We start from the raw sequence: 20931 nt of genomic DNA on the forward strand, positions 1-20931 counted from the left end.
TGAATACTGCAGAGCCTGGTTGTTTTGAAGGTGGAACGAAATTAACTGTTGGATTGAATGATGGTAAGTAGGAGAGGAATCAAGGAAGACTCCAAGGACTTTGCCCTAGGCCTAGGAGGAATCAAAGTGCCATCAGACTGAGATGAGGAAGCCTGTAAGTAGAGCAAGGTGGGTGGAGTGGAGGGCAGGTCTGTGGAGCTTAGTTTGTGCTGAGCATGGAGGTCTGTTAAACAGACATCACATGGAGATGTTGAGTAGGCAGTTGGATATGTGTCTACACATAGGAAACAGAATTCCAGAAGAAATTAATCTTCCTTAATGGTCTTAATGGTTGGATGTTACTTCTAAATACATCTGCAACTTCTAAAACTCCTATAAAAATAGGAACTAGGACTCTGCTTAAGGACTTACTCATTGATTGATTTCTGGGACTGAAATCAGAGAGTGTTTACTTGAGTAAATGAGAGTGGAAGGATCAGGATTTTTGTTTTAGGCCTTGCCTTTTACTGCTTAAGCCTCAGGGATCCATAAATCTTTTTTTTTTTTTTCTCCTGGCCACACCACATGCAGTATCTTAGTTCGCCAGAGATCAGACTTGCACCCCCTGCAGTAGAAATGCAGAGTCTTCATCCCTGGACCGCCAGGGAAGTCCCCATCATTCTTATTTTAAGAAAAGAAATTTTTAGCAAAGTAGGCAAAAGCAAAGTTTATTTTTGTTCAGATGCTCAGTATTTAAACAAATCAAGTGTTTCTTTGTGTTTATGTCAAGACAATTGGAAATCTTGTAAGGTTCTTTGCATCATTTACTGTTTATGTATCTATTACTATTATCTTGATAATTGATGTTGCATTTATTGCAATTTAAGCAAATGTTAGCTAGTTACACAAATATGAATGAATGAAAGTATGTTAGCTGTTTTCCTGGAAAAAAGGAAGTATGTTAACTTCATTCAGTGGGGAGAATTCTGAGTTCTCATGGGTTTGATCGAAGTTTGTACAAAACAAACATTTTGACCTCTACATTCATTCTTTGTTTGCTTTTTAGTCAGCTTGAGTGAACATAAAGGGTGTATTTTTAAGAGACCTAAATTGGTACACTGGAATAACCCTAGCAGTTCCTGCCTGAAACAGAGATGAAATGTTTTTATGCTCAGTCTTGTGCTCAGTCCGTAAGAGCATCTATCAGTTCTGCCTTTGTCTCATTAGACCCTCAGCCAGGTGTTGTGTGAGCCTCATTTACAGAGATATTTATTGAGATGACCAAAATGTTCATTCCGGTCTTTTCTGTACAATGTTACAAAAAAACATGAATGAACTTTTACCCAGTCTAACACATTGCCTCAGAAGGGAAGGGACAGGGCTACAGTCCTTGGAGCCAGAATTCAGACCCAGGGCTACCAGTATCCAAAGCCTCCCCTCCTCTGCTTCCGAGAAGCATTAGCAAAATAAACCAACCAGAGCATTTCAGTAAAACAGTGTAGACCGAGTGGTACCATAGAATGACCTCCTTATCATGAACGAAAACATGGGGCTCCTCTCAAAAATTTCAGGTAGTTGCTAAAGCAGTCCTTGAAATGAGAAGATACGTGAGAAAAAGTCTCTTGTTTTCATCTTTCCCCCATACAGTGGTGGGACTGCCTGAGTGGTGTGATGGCTGTGGGCTAAGAGCATGCCCCTCCATCAGCCCTACAGGAAAACACCCCACCCTCTCTTGTGTAGAAGCCCCCTGGTGCCAGCTGACAGCAGCTGTCCACGCTGCTCCTGGAAGGCGCCTGGGAGCTGGGAGTCTGAAGCCAGCCAGCCCTGAGGAGGCCTGACAGGCGCTTCTGAGAGCCTTGGAAGTGGTCCAGGAACTGGAGGCATTGACCTCAGCTCCAGGCTTAGAAGGGCTGGACTGTGTCCCTCCAGTGCAAGCCAGACGGAGGGCTGAAGGGCAACAGGGTCAGTTCCCACACTGGAACCTTCCATGGGGACCCTGGGGAAGAACAGCCCCCACCTCAGCAGATGATAGTTAGACTGTTTGCCCTGGTGCAGCTGTGCTGGTTACTAAAATACTAAGATGTTTCAAAACCTGTTGGTGACTCATTACCAACTGTAGTCACCCCAGTGCACGCCCAGCACCCCAAGACCTCTCTCATAATTCAGCAACCAAGGATTAGTGCCTGGCACAGCATGGGGTACCCCAGGACCCTGCTCCAGCATCCAGCATTGTTTGGATTGGTTAGTGCCTGTGTCTTATGGGCTGTTAGATATTTTGACTGTAACTCCTGTCTCATCCCTAATAAAACAGAACACTGAGCTGGTGATGACAAATGTTTAAAAATTATCTATCTATTTTTGGCTGTGTTGGGTCTTCATTGCTGCACACAGGCTCTCTCTAGTTGAGGTGTGTGGGTTTCTCACTGCAGTGGCTTCTCTTGTTGCAGAGCATAAGCTCTAGAGCATGGGCTTCAGTGGTCGTGGCACACAGGCTGAGTTGCCCCTTGACGTGTGGAATATTCCCAGACCAGGAATCGATCCCATGTCCCCTTCATTGGCAGGCAGATTCTTAACCACTGGACCATCATGGAAGTCTGATGATTTTGATGGGGGCCCAGGAGGGCAAAATTTAAACTATAATTGTTCCCCAAATCACTGGTTCTCTGCTCTGGGCCTGTGGTTAGCATCCCAGGCTATTTTTTTTATCACCTAGAAGGAAAGCATCTGCAGTGGTTGTCATTGGGAGGGTTATAAGTAGAGGTCACGCAGGATCCCTAGAAACATAATTTTGTCTAGTGTCTTCATGGGACCCCAGTTTCAGAAGACTGGACTTTTTTTAGGAATACAACATCTCTCCTTTACTTACTTGGTTTCTACTCCTCTCCTACCTGTCACGAAAAAAATGGTTATCTCTGTGAAACATGGCTTGTTTGCCCCACTAGAACAGTTGCTGACCACCTGCCCAGAGGAGGTGAAAGTTTCATTATAAGCCAAGCTCTACTAATCTTGATTTATTAGTGCCAAACACTTGCTTTTTGCAGCTGTGGGAACAGTTTTCAAAGCAGATTTATTTCTGAGTTGGACTAGCAGTACCACATGGTTAAGGGGAAAAAAAAAAAGGATTCTTTCACAAACACAGCAGATGCCCACACATGGTGGTTCCAGGGGTGTGTGAGGAGTCATTGTGCCCATCCACAAAGCGTCAGACTGATTTTTAGGTGGTTTGAGGTGTGCTGAGTCCTTTAACATGGTGGGGGGGAGGGGAGGTGCGATTAACCTGAAATCAGTGGCCATAATACATCTTTATTTCCGCTAGCCTCTAACTAAAAACTTTGCATTTCCCTCAAGTATGAAGGTAGCCCACAAACTTCAGGAGTTGTAGCAGCATTTGTGACCGCATCCCCAATAGAAGTCATCGACATTTTACATCACTGAATGGTAGGCAGCTTCTAAGATGGTCCCCAAGGCTCCCCACCTCCTGCAATTCACACCCTTATTTACATCCCTCTCCTTCGTGTGAGCTAGTTTAGTGACTCATTTATGGTGAACAAGATGAAGCAGAGAGGATGGCATGTCTCTTCTGAGATTTAATTTTATGATTTCCATCTTGGGGGCTTTCTCACACTCTCTTGCTCACTGTGAGGAAGGTCCACTACTGTGTTCCGAACTGTCCCGTAGAGAGAACCACACAGCCCAGAACCAAGGGAGACCTTTGACCAATAGATGGCGAGGAACTGAGTCCTGCCAACATGTGAGTGAGCTTGGAAGGAGATTCTCCCCTAGTTATCATGTATGCTAGAAAAAATACGTAACGACACCTGAAATGAATGGTTTCATGGATCTAGTTACTTAGGATGACGCTAAATTATGGCTTTGTATTTTTTTAAGGTTAGTTGACTTAAACAGAAATATTAAGTGAATGATCTAGTTTGGGTGGTATGCAGTCATCCCAGAATTATGAAGTTGGTTTGCGAATGTTTGACATTTGGGAACCACTGCCCTGGGAAACTTACTGGGAGACCAGACACATAAACAGATAAAGAGATAACAGTTCAAGTTCAGGAAGAGGCGGTGGGGGGGGGGGTCTAAGTTCAATCAGATTGCTTCCAGGGTACTTGATAACCTAGCAGAGGGGTAGTCTGCACCCCTCCCAAACTTCCAGTCACATGTCACACTGCCCCTTTGCTGCTGCCCCGCAGGGGGAGATGGGGTGGGGAGTGACTTGGGAGGCCCAACAGGTTCCTCATCGTCCTCTCATCTGTGAGATCAAGCTCTGTGTAACTTAATTTCAAGGCCTAGAAAAATGTTGGTGCCTGAATCACCTTTGTGGTCCACCATCTAGTCCTGCATAGTCCCATGCAGTGACCACGTGAAATGTGGCTGATTAAAATTGGAGTGGGCTGTAAAGTATACGCAGGATTTGAAGACTTAGTATGGCAGGCTGTAACATATCTCGTTAGTAATCTTTACATTGATTCACATTGAAATGATATTTTAGATATATGGGATTAAATAAAACATATTCTTAAAGTTAATTTCATCTATCAGTAGAGAACTGTAAATTGCGTATGTGGCTGGCGTATTTCTAATGGACAGCTGTTCTCCCTGCCTGCAGATGAGAGAAAGTACCCAAGTGTGTGGAGTGGGTGTTGGGGATGGTGGAGGCGGGGGATGGGTGGGGTGGTTAGCCCTGTACTGATTGTGCTAACCTGTTGTGATTCTGCTTATCCCTCCCTGATCTCCAGACTGTGCTTCCATTTGCTTTCTGGATATACTGGATATCTTGCCAGATTTCAAGCTCAGTGCCCTTCCTCTAAAACCTGGACCTCCTCCTGCCTTCCCCATCTCATAAATGGCACCCCCTGTCTAATAAATCTCTATGTCTTGGTATTTCTCAAATAACATGCTGTATTTCTTGAATCCATCTCCCCTTTTATATTTCCTCTGCCTCTTCCCTGATTTACACCTTCAGAGCCTGAAGGCTGAACCAGTGCAGGTGAGTCTCCTGCCTTTAAAGACTCTGGCCTTTCACCTCACTGCTGTCAGAGTGAGCTGATAAAGCACGGATGTGACTGTGGCACCACTGCTTAAACATCTTCCTTGGGGCCCCAACACCTCCAGTTTGGGAGTCCAAATTCCTGAACACTATCTGACGCTAGAGTACCTTCCCAGCCAGCTGCGTCTAAGGAGCAGCCCTGCTCTCTCATGGCCTCCTCTGCTTAGCAGACTGCCTTCAAGCACAGCTCATGGCCAGCTCCTCTGCAAAGCCTTCCATACCCACTGCTCTGCCACCCTTGCCGCACCTTTGTACCCTGTCACCACCCAGTCACATGCATTATGATCATCTGCTCACGTTATCTTCCTGCCTCCCATCCCCCAAGAACAAACCCCTCTCTTCCTACCTTGCTCTACTTCCCCCTGCTACCCCAGCACCAGTACAGTCCCTGGCCAGAGTATCTTCTTAGTAAATGTTGGCTAGATGAAAAAATAATAGATCAATGCTGGATGTTTTCATGCTTGTGGGGCAAAAAAATCTGTTGGAGATTTAAACAAAGATCTTAAGATCAAAGTAGTACTTAGACGTGAACTTTTGCTTTTGTCTATAAAACAAGTTATTCTGACTTGATGAAGATAAAATAGAATCTAGAACAGTAATGATTTCCTTCTTGAAAAATATTGTATGCTTCTTTTCCTTTATACTTTCACTCTGGTAACAATGGCTTTTGCTTCTGTTAAATTGTTTCAACCTATTCTAAAAAGATGACTCACAAGGCAAAACAATTAGATTCTAGTTCTAACTTGAATGCATTTCCCAGGTCCACAACCTCTGGGAGATTTGGTTACCTTATTTGTAAACTGAAACAGTTTACTGTGTGACCTCTAAAGTAATTTCCTTTTCTAAAATTCTAAAGCATTTTAAGGTTCCAAGGGCTTGAAGATGGGGCTGCTGATCATAGGCTTGTTTTACTCTTGTTTGTAAGTGACCCATCTGACATTTACTTGGGAGTATAGAGTTTCAATATATACTCTGTTCTAGCCCATTGAAGAGAGCAGATTAAGATAAAGCTCTTCTAAAACTGTAATATTCAGTGTTGGAAAGAGTATGGTGAATAGGGCATTCCTTTAGGACGCCAGAGGAAGTGTAAGCCCTTCGCACTGTGTTTCAAGAGAGTTTAAATTGTTCAGACTATTTGATCCAGTATTTCTGTTTCTGAAATTTATTCTATGACATAATCCTAGCTGAGCACAAGAATTTGCATGTCATGATACTGATATTGGCACATTTATAAAAGCAAAATAAGAGATGACTATATGGCCAGCAACAGAAGAATATTAAATAAATTTTGGCATAGGATATCATGCAGTTGTTAAAAATCATGTTTTCCAAGAATATTTAGTGGCACGAAAGAATAACGAAAAACTGGATTCAAGAGTTGGATACATTATAATCTTAATTTTAATTAGGATTTATACACATGCACATTTCATACACACACACACACACACACACACGTTTATATTTATATGTACAGAGAGAAACAGAGAGGGACCAAAAAGAAATAATCCAAAGGGTTAGCAGAGTATACTTCTACTCAGTAGGAAGAGCAGGGTGCTGTTGGGGTGTAGAGGTGAGACAACGTGACACCCCAGTGTCTGGGAGCTCCCGTCCTGCGAGTGCTACAGACATATATGAGCATCATTTAGTGGTGATGGGGTTCCCTGCAGTGAACAAGTAGCTGCCCTTGGGCTTTGGTAGGTCAGAGAAAAGGCCATGGTTCACACTCCTGAGTGGCCCTGCCAGAACCGCTGCAGCTCTGCAGTGTCCGCGGGGAACGTGGCAGCTCCAGGCACATACTCTTTCCAAGCCATTCCCAGCCAGCAAGAGCTTAACTTGTTGCCCTCCCCATGGCCTCACTCTGACCCGGAATCCGAGGAAGGAAGACCTCTGAAACTTAGGAAGGACGTTTGAAACCCTGGGGAAGGGCGGGGAGCCATCTTTACCACATCTGTTTTTGTTTGGGTGATTTATTTTTTATTGTAGCTAATTTACGATATTATTTTAGTTTTAAGTGTATATCAAAGTGACTCAGTTATACATATGTATATGTGTACATATATATAACCTTTTACAGATTATTTTCCATTATAGATTATTATAAGATATTGAGTATAGTTCCCTGTGCTGTAGAGGAGGTCCTTGTTGATTATCTATTTTAATATAGTAGTGTGTATATGTTAATTCCAGATTTCTAGCTTATCTTTCCTGTGCCCCCTACCCACCCCCATCCCCTTTGGTAACCGTAAGTTTTTCTATGTCTGTGAGTCTATTTCTATTTTGTAAATAAGTTCATTTATATCCACATATAAGGAAAGACTAGAGATCTCTTCAAGAAAGTTAGAGATACCAAGGGAACATTTCATGCAAAGATGGGCTCAATAAAGGACAGAAATGGTATGGACCTAACAGAAGCAGAAGATATTAAGAAGAGGTGGCAAGAATACACAGAAGAACTGTACAAAAAAGATCTTCATGAGCCAGATAATCATGATGGTGTGATCACTCACACTCAGCTAGAGCCAGACATCCTGGAATGTGAAGTCAAGCAGGCCTTAGGAAACATCACTACGAACAAAGCTAGTGGAGATGATGGAATTCCAGTTGAGCTATTTCAAATCCTAAAAGATGATGCTGTGAAAGTGCTGCACTCAATATGCCAGCAAATTTGGAAAACCCAGCAGTGGCCACAGGACTGGAAAAGGTCGGTTTTTATTCCAATCCCAAAGAAAGTCAATGCCAAAGACTGCTCAAACTACCACACAATTGCACTCATCTCACACGCTAGTAAAGTAATGCTCAAAATCTCCAAGCCAGGCTTCAGCAATATGTGAACCATGAACTTCCAGATGTTCAAGCTGGATTTAGAAAAGGCAGAGGAACCAGAGATCAAATTGCCAACATCCAATATCTGGATCATCAAAAAAGCAAGAGAGTTTCAGAAAAACATCTATTTCTGCTTTATTGACTATGCCAAAGCCTTTGTGTGGATCACAATAAACTGTGGAAAATTCTGAAAGATATGGGACTACCAGATCACCTGACCTGCCTCTTGAGAAACCTATATGTAGGTCAGGAAGCAACAGTTAGAACTGGACATGGAACAACAGACTGGTTCCAAATAGGAAAAGGAGTACATCAAGGCTGTATATTGTCACCCTGCTTAATTAACTTAAATGCAGAGTACATCATGAGAAACTCTGGGCTGGAAGAAGCACAAGCTGGAATGAAGATTGCCGGGAGAAATATCAATAACCTCAGATATGCAGATGACACCACCCTTATGGCAGAAAGTGTAGAAGAACTAAAGAGTCTCTTGATGAAAGTGAAAGAGGAGAGTGAAAAAGTTGGCTGAAAGCTCAACATTCAGAAAACTAAGATCATGGCATCCAGTCCCATCACTTCATGGGAAATAGATGGGGAAACAGTGGAAACAGTGGCTGATTTTATTTTCTGGGGCTCCAAAATCACTGCAGATGGTGACTGCAGCCATGAAATTAAAAGACGCTTACTCCTTGGAAGGAAAGTTATGACCAACCTAGACAGCATATTGAAAAGCAGAGACATTACTTTGCCAACAAAGGTCCATCTAGTCAAGGCTATGGTTTTTCTAGTGGTTATATATGGATGTGAGAGTTGGACTATAAAGAAAGCTGAGCGCTGAAGAATTGATGCTTTTGAACTGTGGTGTTGGAGAAGACTCTTGAGAGTCCCTTGGACTGCAAAGAAATCTAACCAGTCCATCCTAAAGGAGATCAGTCCTGGGTGTTCATTTAAAGGACTGAGGTCGAAGCTGAAACTCCAATACTTTGGCCACCTGATGCGAAGAGCTGACTCACTTGAAAAGACCCTGATGCTTGGAAAAATTGAGGGCAGGAGGAGAAGGGAACGACAGAGGATGGGATGATTGGATGGCATCACCGACTCGATGGACGTGGGTTTGGGTGGACTCCAGCAGTTGGTGATGGACAGGAAGGCCTGGCGTGCTGCGGTTCATGAGGTCGCAGAGTCGGACATGACTGAGAGACTGAACTGAACTGATAAGTGATATCATGTGATATTTGTTTTTCTCTTACTTCACTTAATATGATCATCTCTGGGTCCATCCATGTGGCTGCGTATGGTATTATTCCATTCTTGTTTATGGTTGAGTAATAGTTCATGGTATATATACCTCATCTCTTTTCCATTCATCTGTCACTGGACATGTAGGTTGCTTCCATGTCTTGGCTATTGTAAATAGTGCTGCAGTAAACATTGAGGGGCGGTGCATGTATCTTTTTGGATTATGGTTTTATCTGGCTATATGCCCAGGAAGGGGATTGTAGGATTATATGGTAACTCTATTTTTAGTTTTTTAAGTATTGATGGCTTTTTAAAATGTGCTATTTAGACATTATTTTATCAATGAGCTCAGGATACAACATAGTATTATACAAAAAGAAAACACAATATGTACAAAAATAGGACATCATAGTATATATCATGCATAAGGTCATGGAAGTGTTACCTAAGAAAATCGATATCGGAAACACATTGTAATGTGGTGGAATGTGCAGACCAAGTCCCTTTCCGCCAAGGAAGAGTTCGTGAGAAAGCTGGAATAGCTTGCAACGCTCATAGCATTTCCTGGCACATAGTAAGCATTAAATGATTCTTGATTTAATAAATATGTGCTTTAAGTTACTAAGATTTATGTTGAGTGGTGCAAAGGAAAATACTAATTGTGAGACAGTAGGGGAGCAAGAAATAGACCCTCTGTCAGGCCTCACTAATAAAGGGAGTTTATTATAGGAAGGTTAGTAAGGGGGAACTCAGGACTAGCTCCACAAGGAGGCATGTATTGGAAGCATGGACTCTGGGACCAGGCCATTTGAGTTCAGGCTGTGTCTCTACCACTTAAAAGCTATGTAGCCTTGGTCAAGTTACTTAACTTCTCTGTGTCCCATTGCCGTCATCATCTACTTCATAGAATTATTGAGAAAACAAATGAATCAATATTTGTACAATATTTGTAATGCTCCTTAGCACACAGTAAGGGTGCAATGAATGTTCACTATTATTGTTGGTGTTGTTAGTATTAATACTATTAAAATTACTGAAGGCTAGGATGCAGTTTAGGAGACTGGTCACCTCTTCTTTCTTCATGTCCACTGCTTAACTGGTTCAGCTGTTCCTTTCTGTCTCTTGTCTGGTTCCATCAACTGATTGTCCCTCCCTCTCCTTGATCCCCCACTTCATCATTCTGAGGCTGGGAGGAACCTGATTGCCCCATTTGAGTAGAGTTTTTCATGCCCAGCCAGTTCAGTATGCTCCCCATCCTGAAGACTGGCCATTCCTGGCCTGGGAGCTGTTCTTGTCCAGTTGGCCATGGCTTGGACTTCCTTGGTGGCTCAGTGGTAAAGAATCAGCCTGCCAATGCAGGAGACACAGGAGATGTGGGTCCGGTCCCTGTGTCTGGAAGAGCCCCTGGAGGAGGAAATGGCAAGCCACTCCAGTATTCTTGCCTGGAGAGTCCCATGGATGGAAGAGCCTGGAGGGCTACAATCCAAGGGGTCACAAAGAGGTGGACACGACTGAGCGACTGAGCACACACTCACAAGGTGAGTCTAGCAGCATTTGGTCTCAGAAGGGGAATGTAGGCACAGAGAAAGCACTTGTAATTATGGAATTTTAAATTATTCTGAAAAGGGGACTCATAAAGAAAGGGTTAAGAAAAACTTCATACTGTAGAAGAGACCCAGTGACTTATGGCATTTTTTTCCACCTAGTACACCGATTCATTTTCTAAGGCCTGTTAGTCACTGTTAAGATCCAGAAAGGAAATTACGTGACTAAGAACTGTGGAAATGAAACCTCAGAGACCTTTTTTGAACCTATGCCTTTCTAAGTCATGCCCTTTCCACCTCTGCATCAGTTCACAGTGTAGCTTGTCTAACTTTCTGGTACCTTATCCAATTCTTTCCGTGCCATGGACCAGCCAAGAAAGCACTGTGTGGTGGATAAACTAAACACGAAGATGGTGATGGGTGTTCTGATTATTTTCTAAAGCTGAATGATGCATTAGGAAAGTTCCTAGGGAGAAGCTTATATCACATGGTACGCATCCTCATGGACCACACTTCCTTCTCTGACTGTCACTGCCATGGACCCGCATCTTTTCGCCGCTTCCTGCATCTTCAAGGTGATCAGAACGGCATTGCACTCCCTGCAAGTTACCACCGCTCTAGAAGTCAATCACTGAGTCAGGGCTGACAGCAAGGGCTCTTTGCTGTAATGCCTGTGGCTCCACAGGAAACAAGACAGCGGGAAGCCAGCTTTTAGGGGGTCAGAGCTCGCAAGCTGTGTGAGACCATTGTTCTTTCTGGGCCATCTCTCTTCTCCAGATGCCTATGATTTGGTATTTCTTCTGGTCAGAGAATAGCAATGGAAACACTGAACAGAAAGCATTCTATCCCTTGTTACTCAATGTGTTTTTTCCAGAGAAGCCCTAAAGGTTATGTTGGGTTTTATGAGCTGCAGAGGATTGCCGACTGGTGTTCCACCTAGAAAGACAGACATCAAAAACTGCAGGGGGGAGCTGCCCTTGGGTGGGCTGTTGAGCTGAGACAAAATCTCTGCTTCCTGCTCCCAACCTGAATATCATGAAGGGGAAGGGGGAAGCATCCTCTGATATACTTTAATTGTCCCCACATGTCATCTGGGTACTAAATATTTTAAACTAAAAACCTTATTACACAGTTGACGGTCAGTGACACATGTTTCTGATATTAAAAGTCAATCACTCTCCTCTGTCTTCCTCTCAGAAAAATGAAAATGAAATAAAATAAATATGTCTTCAGCTGTGAGAGTTTCCTCAAATGATCAGATCTGAAGGGCTTTTGGAACTTCCTTCACCCTGTCAGCAAAAAAAGACATCAAAACAGTGATACAGAACCAGGACTGAAAAAAAAAAACGATTTAAAGATTTTTGCTGACGTATCTAATGATCTTCTCAAATGAAAGTTATTTGAAAAAAAAATTTAAAAATAAGGATCATTTTAAGATTTTGGTAGTAGTCACCACCTATTCTGTCAGAAAAGTAGCTGATTTTACAGAAAATTCCAAATGGTTTTCAAAATCAAATATAATGTGATCTTTGTTGCTAATTTGTTCACTTAATTTGAAGAATATTTATAAATGCTTGAAAGCTGGAGATTCAATATTGGTCAGTTTAAAAGACTGTAGGTATATTTCAGCCTAAGGTTGACCAAAAGAAAAAAGATTTTAGGTATCCTGCTCCTTTCTTAGCTCTGTAAGGACAATGTTGCGGAAGGAAGACCCATGGCAAGGCTTCAGCGATGGGGAGACCAGGTGTTAGAGGCGCAGAATAGCTTCTGATCTACTACTGGCTTCAGCAAGAGAGGTCAGACTCCAGGGCCCACCGGTCTCATGGAGAGAATAGTGTGCAGTCCCCTTACATACATGTGAATCTGTGTGGGAAGCCATGGGGGTAGGGTATCTTCTCTCACTCCATCCTGCCCCAGGATGGGTAATCTTCCCCCTTTCATCCCCTTTCATCCCCTTTGACACAGAACGAAATTATTGGATAATTGCTGACCCTCGGTTTTCCTGCATTTGTGTGTGTGTGACTAAGGCCAAGGTAAACTGGTCTCTTGGGTTTATTTTGAGTTGAAATTAGCTGAGCTGTTTGTTTCCTCTGAGCATATACAGATGCTTTTTGAACTATCTTTGTGTTTGAGGGATTTTTTTTTTTTCATGGTATCAGCACACCACTTCCTCCAAGTTATTACTTTGAAACAGCTTTGCAGAGGGAGATATTCCTGCTGGCCATCAGCTTGGCCAAGCAAGCGATGATTGAGGGATGGCAGCAGAGCTTCACAGTGTATTTCATGTTTGTGCATGACTTCATGAAATGATTTCTCATCCACGAATTTTGGCAGACAGGATGGGCTGTCATCTGACCTTACCAGTAGAAAACTGTGTTTTGTTAACATCAGGCACTGGCTCCCTGTTTGAATGATACTCAAAGTTTAGGCTAAAATAGTGTCCTCAGATGACCCTTTGCCTGCTCTCTCTGAGAATTCCATGGAACCTTCTTGAATGTGGATTTCTACTTAATCTTTGATCCTTCCAGGCTCTCTGGTTCTGATAAATTTTTAGAAACTGCAAGTTTGAGTAAAGTCATTCTTAAGTTTCCTTTTATTATACTTTAAATTTTTTTAAATAAATGACCTTTGAATGCTCTTAAATGTTGATGTGCAAACGTATAGTGTTTTTACTAATATGCTTTATAAATATTATTCCTCTTCCATAAATTCATACATTTCTTTTATTTTTGAGGATAGTAATATTTTATAGTATCTTACAAGTAAATTCTGAACCTTTCAGTTCTTTTATGCTTATGCTAAGGAAAATATGACTAGAGATTTAAAATATACAACCATAGTAAGTTTATAGTGATTTTATATTCCCACATTTATGGATGTAAAGGAAACTGATTTGACTTTCATCCAATTCTGATTTTATACTTTTTTAAGTGTTACTGCTTTCTTGCGTAGGGGGAGGGAATAGGAAGAGTTACACTTAAGGAAAATCACCACTGAATTGCCCCATCCCTGCTATGGACTTTATTTTTGTAAAAGCTCGAATTCTAGCAAAGCAGCAACAGGTCCCAGTCACTTTCCTGAGCAACATATACTGTATACTGCCTTTTATAGTTATTTATTTATTTATTTACTGCTGCTCTGGGTTTCCGTTACTGTTTGGGCTTTTCTTTAGTTGCAGCGAGTGAGGGCTACTCTCTGGTGTGGTGCTCGGGCTTCTCCCACTGCGATGGCTTTTCTTGTTGCAGACCTTGGGCTCTAGGTACACAGACTTCAGTAGCAGCGGCTCTGGGCTTTAGAGCACAGGCTCAGTAGTTGTGGCGCACGAGCTTAGTTGCTCCGTGGCAGGTGGTATCTTCCTGGACCAGGGATTGAATCTGTGTCTCCTGCATTGGCTGGCGGATTCTTTACCACTGAGCCACCTGAGAAGCCCTCTTCACTGTCTTTTACACTGTTTTTAAGTAATTGTTAATGAATCCAGGATATGATATGTGTTGTTCTCCATTGCCCAACCTTGTACAACTTATGCCTATAAAGACTTTGACATACCTCAGCTTTGTGTCTCTCAGCACTTCTGAGAAATCCCCATCTATATTTACAAGATATATAGGGAGGAGGTGGGAAAGCAAGGGAAGAAAACCTCATTTCCACGTTTGTGCAATTAGAGGTTGAATAGAATTCAGTAGACCCCACTAGTGAAGAATATTAAAAATATACCTCCAGAGAGTATTTTCAATGAGGTAGGAGCAAATCTTGGATGAATATAAAATTCTGTGTTCAGAAGCCTTTGTACTTTGGAAAATAAAATTTCCCATTGGTGATCTTCATATTGGTTTTCCATGAATTCCCTGCCAACAGGAGTTGGATCCTCATAGTGTTTTCTGTGTGGTATTAAATTTTGCTGAAGCTTCACTTGACTCTTGGCACAACTGACTTTCACGTCAGAGTCCCTCAGCTTGCGGTGGCTGAACTTGGGCACAATGATAGGAATCATGGTTTTGTTTTCTCACTTGCTCAGAGACATCAGATCTTGTCTCAAGGCCTGTTTTCTTTCAGTTCATTATGTGCCATCTCTGAAAACATTCACAGACCATTCTTATTCTCTCTGCACTTCCCAATCACTAGAATAAAGCAGGCTTGATAAGAAGCTCTGTCTTTTATTCCCCAGTTGGGTGAGACAGTCTCAAAGGGCTCTGGGACCCTTTCATAGTGCACTGAAGACAAGTCCAGCCTCTGAAGCGGCGGATCTGGGGTCCCCATCCTCCTCTTGGAACTTTAACTGACAGCGGGCAGGGAGCCTCTCCAGGTGAAATGAAAACAAGGCAGTGAACACAAAATCAATTTACAAGTTCCTATTTCTTCTTAACTTTTACAAGAAACTGTTTTTTTAGGCAGTTTCTGGGGCATTTTTTCTGAGTCTGTGTCCACTGAGCCCAATGACATTTAAAATTGCACAGAAATGCAGAGGCATTTGTAAATGAGAATGGGACCAGCACAAGTTGTGTAGATTGATGCCAGGTTTTTGAGACAGGCCTAAGTGGACCTGAAAACTAACTGTAGAACCAATATAAAATGGAGACTCTGAAATTATGAGTACCCAGGTTTTCTTAATTATTTTACGCATGCTCAGTCATGTCTAACTCTTTGCAGCCCCATAGACTGTAGCCCTCTAGGCTCCTCTGTCCATGGGATTTCCCAGGCAAAAATACTGGAGTGGGTTGCCATGTCCTCCAGGGGATCTTCCTGACCCAGGGATCAGAACTCGTGTCTCCTGCACCTCCTGCATTGCAGGAGAATCCTTTACCACTGTTTCATCTGGGAAGCTCTTTCTTAACTATGATATAGAATATATTCTTTATCCTTAAATTACATCGAATCATCCCTCTAGAAATAAAAGGAGCCACTTCGCCTGCTGTGTTCCCTCCTTTACCAAGTATAACTAGGGAGAAGTTGAGCTCACTTAATAGTAATAATGATAGCTGATGTTGTTGAGCGTTTAGCATTGTGTCAGGCATTTTACCCCAAAGCGTATACCTTTCTCACCGAGACACACTGAACATCTGCAAAGTCCAGGAGAGAAAACTGTATGAACTGAGGAACAGCTCTTGGGAAGACCCAGGTGAAAAGGAGACCAAAGGATGTCATTCCAGCCCAGGTCTTCCTGTTAATCATCAAATAGCTAACTGTAGTTACTTTGAATGAATGATGTAGGCTCAGAAGGGTTTTTATCACCAAGTTTTTAATTAAAAAAAATTCTAAGTTAGATTTTACTTTTTCCAGAATATTTGCAGAATGGCTAAGGAAGATGGTAAAGATAATGGAAGCTTGGATGCTTATTGAAAGTGAAGTCACTCAGTCATGTCCGACTCCTTGCGACCCCATGGACTGTAGCCTACCAGGTTCCTCCGTCCATGGGATTTTCCAGGCAAGAATACTGGAGTAGGTTGCCATTTCCTTCTCCAATGCTTATTAAGGCAGCCTAAATTACTCCTTAGTTCCTGGGAACTTCAGTCTTGTGAAAGATGGAATACGGTGACTCAGGGTCATAATGGTTGTTTTCTGGACTCAGACTTTAGAAGTTTACACATGTCTGCACGTGTAAATCAGGGCACTCCAACTTCTGCCTTTGAGACAGGAGGAACTGTGGTCAGATGTACCTGGATGGCCTGCTCTTTCCTTTCAATGTGGGATGGAAACATTGCTTAGAAGGTGAACATTCTCAGAGGCTCCACAGTTGCCACAGTTGCAATCTCAGGGAATTCTTTTGTAAGCATATTATCTGTTGGGAGTAGGGGTGATTCTTGATTTATGAAATTTGCTTTATAAACACACAGAAATAGTCACTGCTGTCCACCTAGTCTCCCAATGGTTAAAACATTTTATTTTCTCTATGAAAAGTCATGGAGCCTTTAGATGGTCTTCAAATTCAAAAACAGAAGAAATAAGGGAAAAAGTTTAAAAGCCTATAATTAAAAAAAAAATCCAGATAACAGCTAATGGAAAAAGACATTCTAAAAATGGAGAAGATAGTAAATATATAAAACATTGTCAACCTCATTAATAATCAAAGAAATGAAAATTAAAATGGCTTATACATACAATTTTTTTGTCTATCAAATTAGCAGATTTTGGAAAGTGACAGTGGTGCATGTTGAAGAGAAATGAAATGGGTGCTAGTGAGAATAAGAATGGTAAAACTGAGAAAACAGTGTAACAATATGTATCAAAGGAAAAAGGAAAAACTTCATATATTCCATTTCTAGTTACTGTACTCTAATAAATGTACCCTAAGGAAATAATCTGAAAGGGTCACAAACATTTCAGTACAAGCATATTAGTCATAGTAGGATTTATAATAATAAATTGGATGTAATTTAAATGTCTACCAATGACAAATATTTACATAGGTAATAGAACATCCATAAAAATGAAACATGCAGCTATTAAAATTATGTTAGGCTAATATTTGAGAACATGGGGGAGTGTGAGAAAGATGAATATAAAACTATATATATATATATATATATATATATATAGTATGATCCCATTTCAGATGCATACACAGGAAAAAAGATTGGAAGGAAAGTCTAAAATGGTAACTGGTTTTCTCTGAGTATTAATGGGTCATTTTAAAATTATATTATTCATATTTTCTAAACTTTTCACATATGACTTTTTCATAATAGAAAACTATAAAAAGTAGGAGAAACTTAAGTTTACCCCAGACAGCATTTCCTTCCACCTGAATGCCTTCCTTTCTCTGAACAAAAAGCCTACTAACTTGGGTTAACAACCCCTCTGTCTTTAAAAGTAAAAGGCAGCAAGTCAATTTCCTCCTGACATCTTGATGAGATCATCTTACCCTATGGAGGGGAGTTAGGACTGCTGGGTAAAAAGTACTTAGGGACAGGGGCCCCTTACGTCTGGAGTGAGGTCAAGGGACAGTGTAGGGCTGGCTCGGGGATGGGGCAGAAGCTGAGCTTGGTGCAGCAGTGAAGCCCTCTCCCTTGAAGAACTGAAACTAAAGTTTTAGTTGAGCCCTATTGAGAATTAAATAAGACTTTTGTGGGCTGGCCTGGCAGGGTGTCCTCAAGTATGTTTGTATGGAAATGGTTCTCAAATACAACTGATTACCCCCAGACTTTGATGCTGTACATTTACACTAGAGTCTGCCTGAGTTAGCCCTTCCTCTGGGTGTGACCTTGTTAAGGCTACTCTGGTGTAACACCTGTGCTGCACAGAATGGGAGATAAATTGCTTTCCTTCCATCACATCATCAACTCAGATCTGAACGCTCCGTGAGCGTGGTGATCACTGTGTGATCTCACTGTTTGATATCTGTGGCATCCCCAACACCTGAACCAGCACTCAGCACACCATAGGCGCTGAGACCCCATGGGAGCCCTCACAGTGTTCCCGCTCCTGGACAGCCGTGTAGTTAAGAGACAGGAACACAGGGAGAGCAGATAAAAGATCCTAGAAGACTTTACTTACAGAAAATAATCTTCCTTGTGTGTTTTTCTTCTTGGCTGGAGAAGACTGGCCAGGAGGTTGCGTGTGGGGCCAGAGGGGCCAGTGAATAAGGAAGGCGGCTGTGCTGACCAGGAGGGGCAGTGGCTGGAGTTGGGAGGCCACAGGTTGGGGTTATGTTTGACCTTGGCCGTGAAACCCAGACAGCTACATATTTGCCTCGCTAGGACAGAGCTGCCATCCCAAAGCCAAGTCTAACACCCAGGTTGGGCTCAGTTTAATTGTTGCTTAGTCTTGTTTTGTTTATTATTTTTTAATGGTGGTAGGTAGGGGTGAAGCAGGGAGAAACCATTCTGACTTTTTTTTTTAAACTATGTCCATTTACCTTCCTGAGGGTGTCCTACAAAATATAAACCACATGTGGTTTTTACACCTCACGTCTTTGTGGTTTGCTATTCTCAAACTAGTCAATATTTAAATGTAGTCATGGAGTTGCTTTTTACACCAGCCACCAGCTGATGGTTCTGTCCATTCTGCTGGAATGGTTTCAACAGGATGAAATGATCCAAGACTGAATTAAGCAGCTTCCATGCAGCAGCGGGGAGGAGTCCTTTTGTCAGCACTGAGCAAACACAAAAACAAAAAACCCCAATGAGCCAAAAACCAACACACACGCACAGTGGTAGAGCAGGTCACCTTGCGGCCGCACCTCTTGTGATCTCTTGCCCCTCCACCTGTCTTTGGAGTTGGGGGGAACAATGTACCTGCCTTTGGTCCAGCAGGAGGCACTTTGCACGCCTTTCCAGCGGCCTGGTGGGGCAGCCATCCCTTTAAGACAACCTGGAGGTGTTTTTCCAACAGTCTGTTTTCCCAGTCAGTCATTTGGAGACTCCAGAGCAGCCAAATGGGAGGCGGAAAGTTCTTGAAGTGGCAAAATCAGATGGAATCTGGGGTCATTCGAGTAGAACACATTGTTTCAGCCAAACCACTGAGAGAAGCTGGGGCTGCTAGGGAAGAGCAGCAAGCAGCTCTGCATGCAGCTGTGACCATTGGGAAACGGCCTGAGAGTCCCTCCCACGACTGTAGGTGAGCAGCCGGGACAGTCCCTGCGGGCTCCTCTCCCCATTCCCCAGGCTGGAGGAGCAGAGCCGTCAAATTGCCATGCCTGACTTTTTTTTTTTTTTTTCATGTGCTTCAAGAAATTCTTTCATAATTGAGATTCTATGATCAGTACACAGACATTTCACTTTGCACACAATTCTTAAAACACTTAGCAAAGATCTAAAAATTCATGTAGTTGTTTTGAGGATCAGTATACAGACATTTCAATTTGTTCACAATTCTCAATATACATACAAAAAATCTTTAAAAAAATCATGTAGTTGTGATTCTTTTCTGAAGTTATTCCAGCAGCTTCCCAGCTTAAAATTTGGAGGCAGATTTTCCTTAACAGAATATCAAGGACCAATATCTTCAAATATTGACATGCTGTTACATTGCAAGTCCCATGAATTCACAATTTAAATCATATACACTACATACTTAAATTGTCTATCACTCGGTTCGACCAAAGATGTTATAGAGTGTGCAAAATTCTGTCCCAGAGAGCCAAGATCAAGGAGTGAGTGGTCTGCTTTAGGCAACAGTTCTACCAAAAACAACATGGGAAGAGAAGTAAAGTGTTCAAGGCATTAAATACACAGCTGACTCCAAACCACAATTTATATATGGCAGTATAATACAACACTGCCATGCTTTGTATTATAGGACAGGATATAAAAGGAACCCCTCATCTATGGAACGGTTAAACTGACACCCAAGACAATCAAAGCCTCGGATACTCAACATCCCACTTGTTTTCTTATTGTACCAAAAAATAAACCACCAACAAATGCTTTCACCTCATTAAAAAAAGAAAAAGCATTTACACTTAAAAAATGGGATGAGGTGGGATTCCTTCATTTTTAAAAACGTTTCTAGAGCTGCTTAAAAAATGTGCATTTCAAAACGGTTGATAAAAATAGATCTCTGGATTATACAAAAAGGGAGACGGGCCCCCTGATTGGATTGGGTGTGATATTCAGCATATTTGGCTTCTTTCCTGCTTCATCAGAGGCTGGGCTCTCCTCGGTTTTTAGTTTCTCTGTTTTCTGCAGGTAAGTCTTCTTTAGTTTCTTGCCACTTCAGCCTGTTTCCCCTTTGCTCCCCTTTTCCCCTTTTGTTTGCACTTTTTTGTCTAAAGATGTATCCTTTCCTGCCACAGTTTTTGGCTTTGTTTCCACTTTTGCGGGAGCCGGGAGCCCGGAGCTGGTTTCTTCTTGGGCTCCTCCTTCGCCACCCGCTCGGTGGAGCCGGCCTTCCTGGCGGACATCGCGAAGCCAGGCTGAGAGCCTTCGCGAAGCCAGCTGCTCAGCCCCTGCCTCTTCTCCAGCTGCCCCAGCGATGCCTGACTTCAAAGGGAACTCGGTCAGGGGCATGCGCAGAAGCAGTGGCTCGCAACCCTGTCTGACCTCGGACTCACTTTGAATAACAGGGTTTTCTAATGTCCCCTTCACAAACGTCAGTGAACTTTCACCAGGGAAATAATCTGACCACACACATCATTCCTCTCCAAATCTGTGTAATCGTTATCTGTAATTAAGAAGAGGATTAATTACAATTATAATTTATTAAGTAATACAAGGAATGTAATTTATTATAAAATAACTTCAATTGTAAGCAATCAGGTAGTACTCATTAGCAAACAAAATGAAGTGGTCAGGGTTTTGCAGTTGCACTGATAATCATCGTGAGTAGGGCATTGCGACTGCAGACTAATTT

The 20931-nt window shown here is 42.3% G+C and overlaps 1 protein-coding gene and 1 long non-coding RNA gene across 7 annotated transcripts in view; one reads left to right on the forward strand and one right to left on the reverse strand.

Annotated features, from left to right (window-relative positions):
- Positions 1–20931, forward strand: part of WIPF1 (WAS/WASL interacting protein family member 1) — a 128926-nt gene that overhangs the window by 57664 nt on the left and 50331 nt on the right. The window lies entirely within an intron of this gene.
- Positions 1–20931, reverse strand: part of LOC109566325 (uncharacterized) — a 51057-nt gene that overhangs the window by 20896 nt on the left and 9230 nt on the right. For all 5 annotated transcript variants that reach the window (XR_011570785.1, XR_011570784.1, XR_011570783.1 and 2 more), the window contains one exon: positions 18136–20742. This is a non-coding gene — a long non-coding RNA (uncharacterized lncRNA). The remainder of the gene's footprint in view (positions 1–18135; positions 20743–20931) is intronic.

This window comes from Bos indicus, chromosome 2 (genome assembly GCF_029378745.1).
Source record: "Bos indicus isolate NIAB-ARS_2022 breed Sahiwal x Tharparkar chromosome 2, NIAB-ARS_B.indTharparkar_mat_pri_1.0, whole genome shotgun sequence".
NCBI classification, from domain to species: domain Eukaryota; kingdom Metazoa; phylum Chordata; class Mammalia; order Artiodactyla; family Bovidae; genus Bos; species Bos indicus.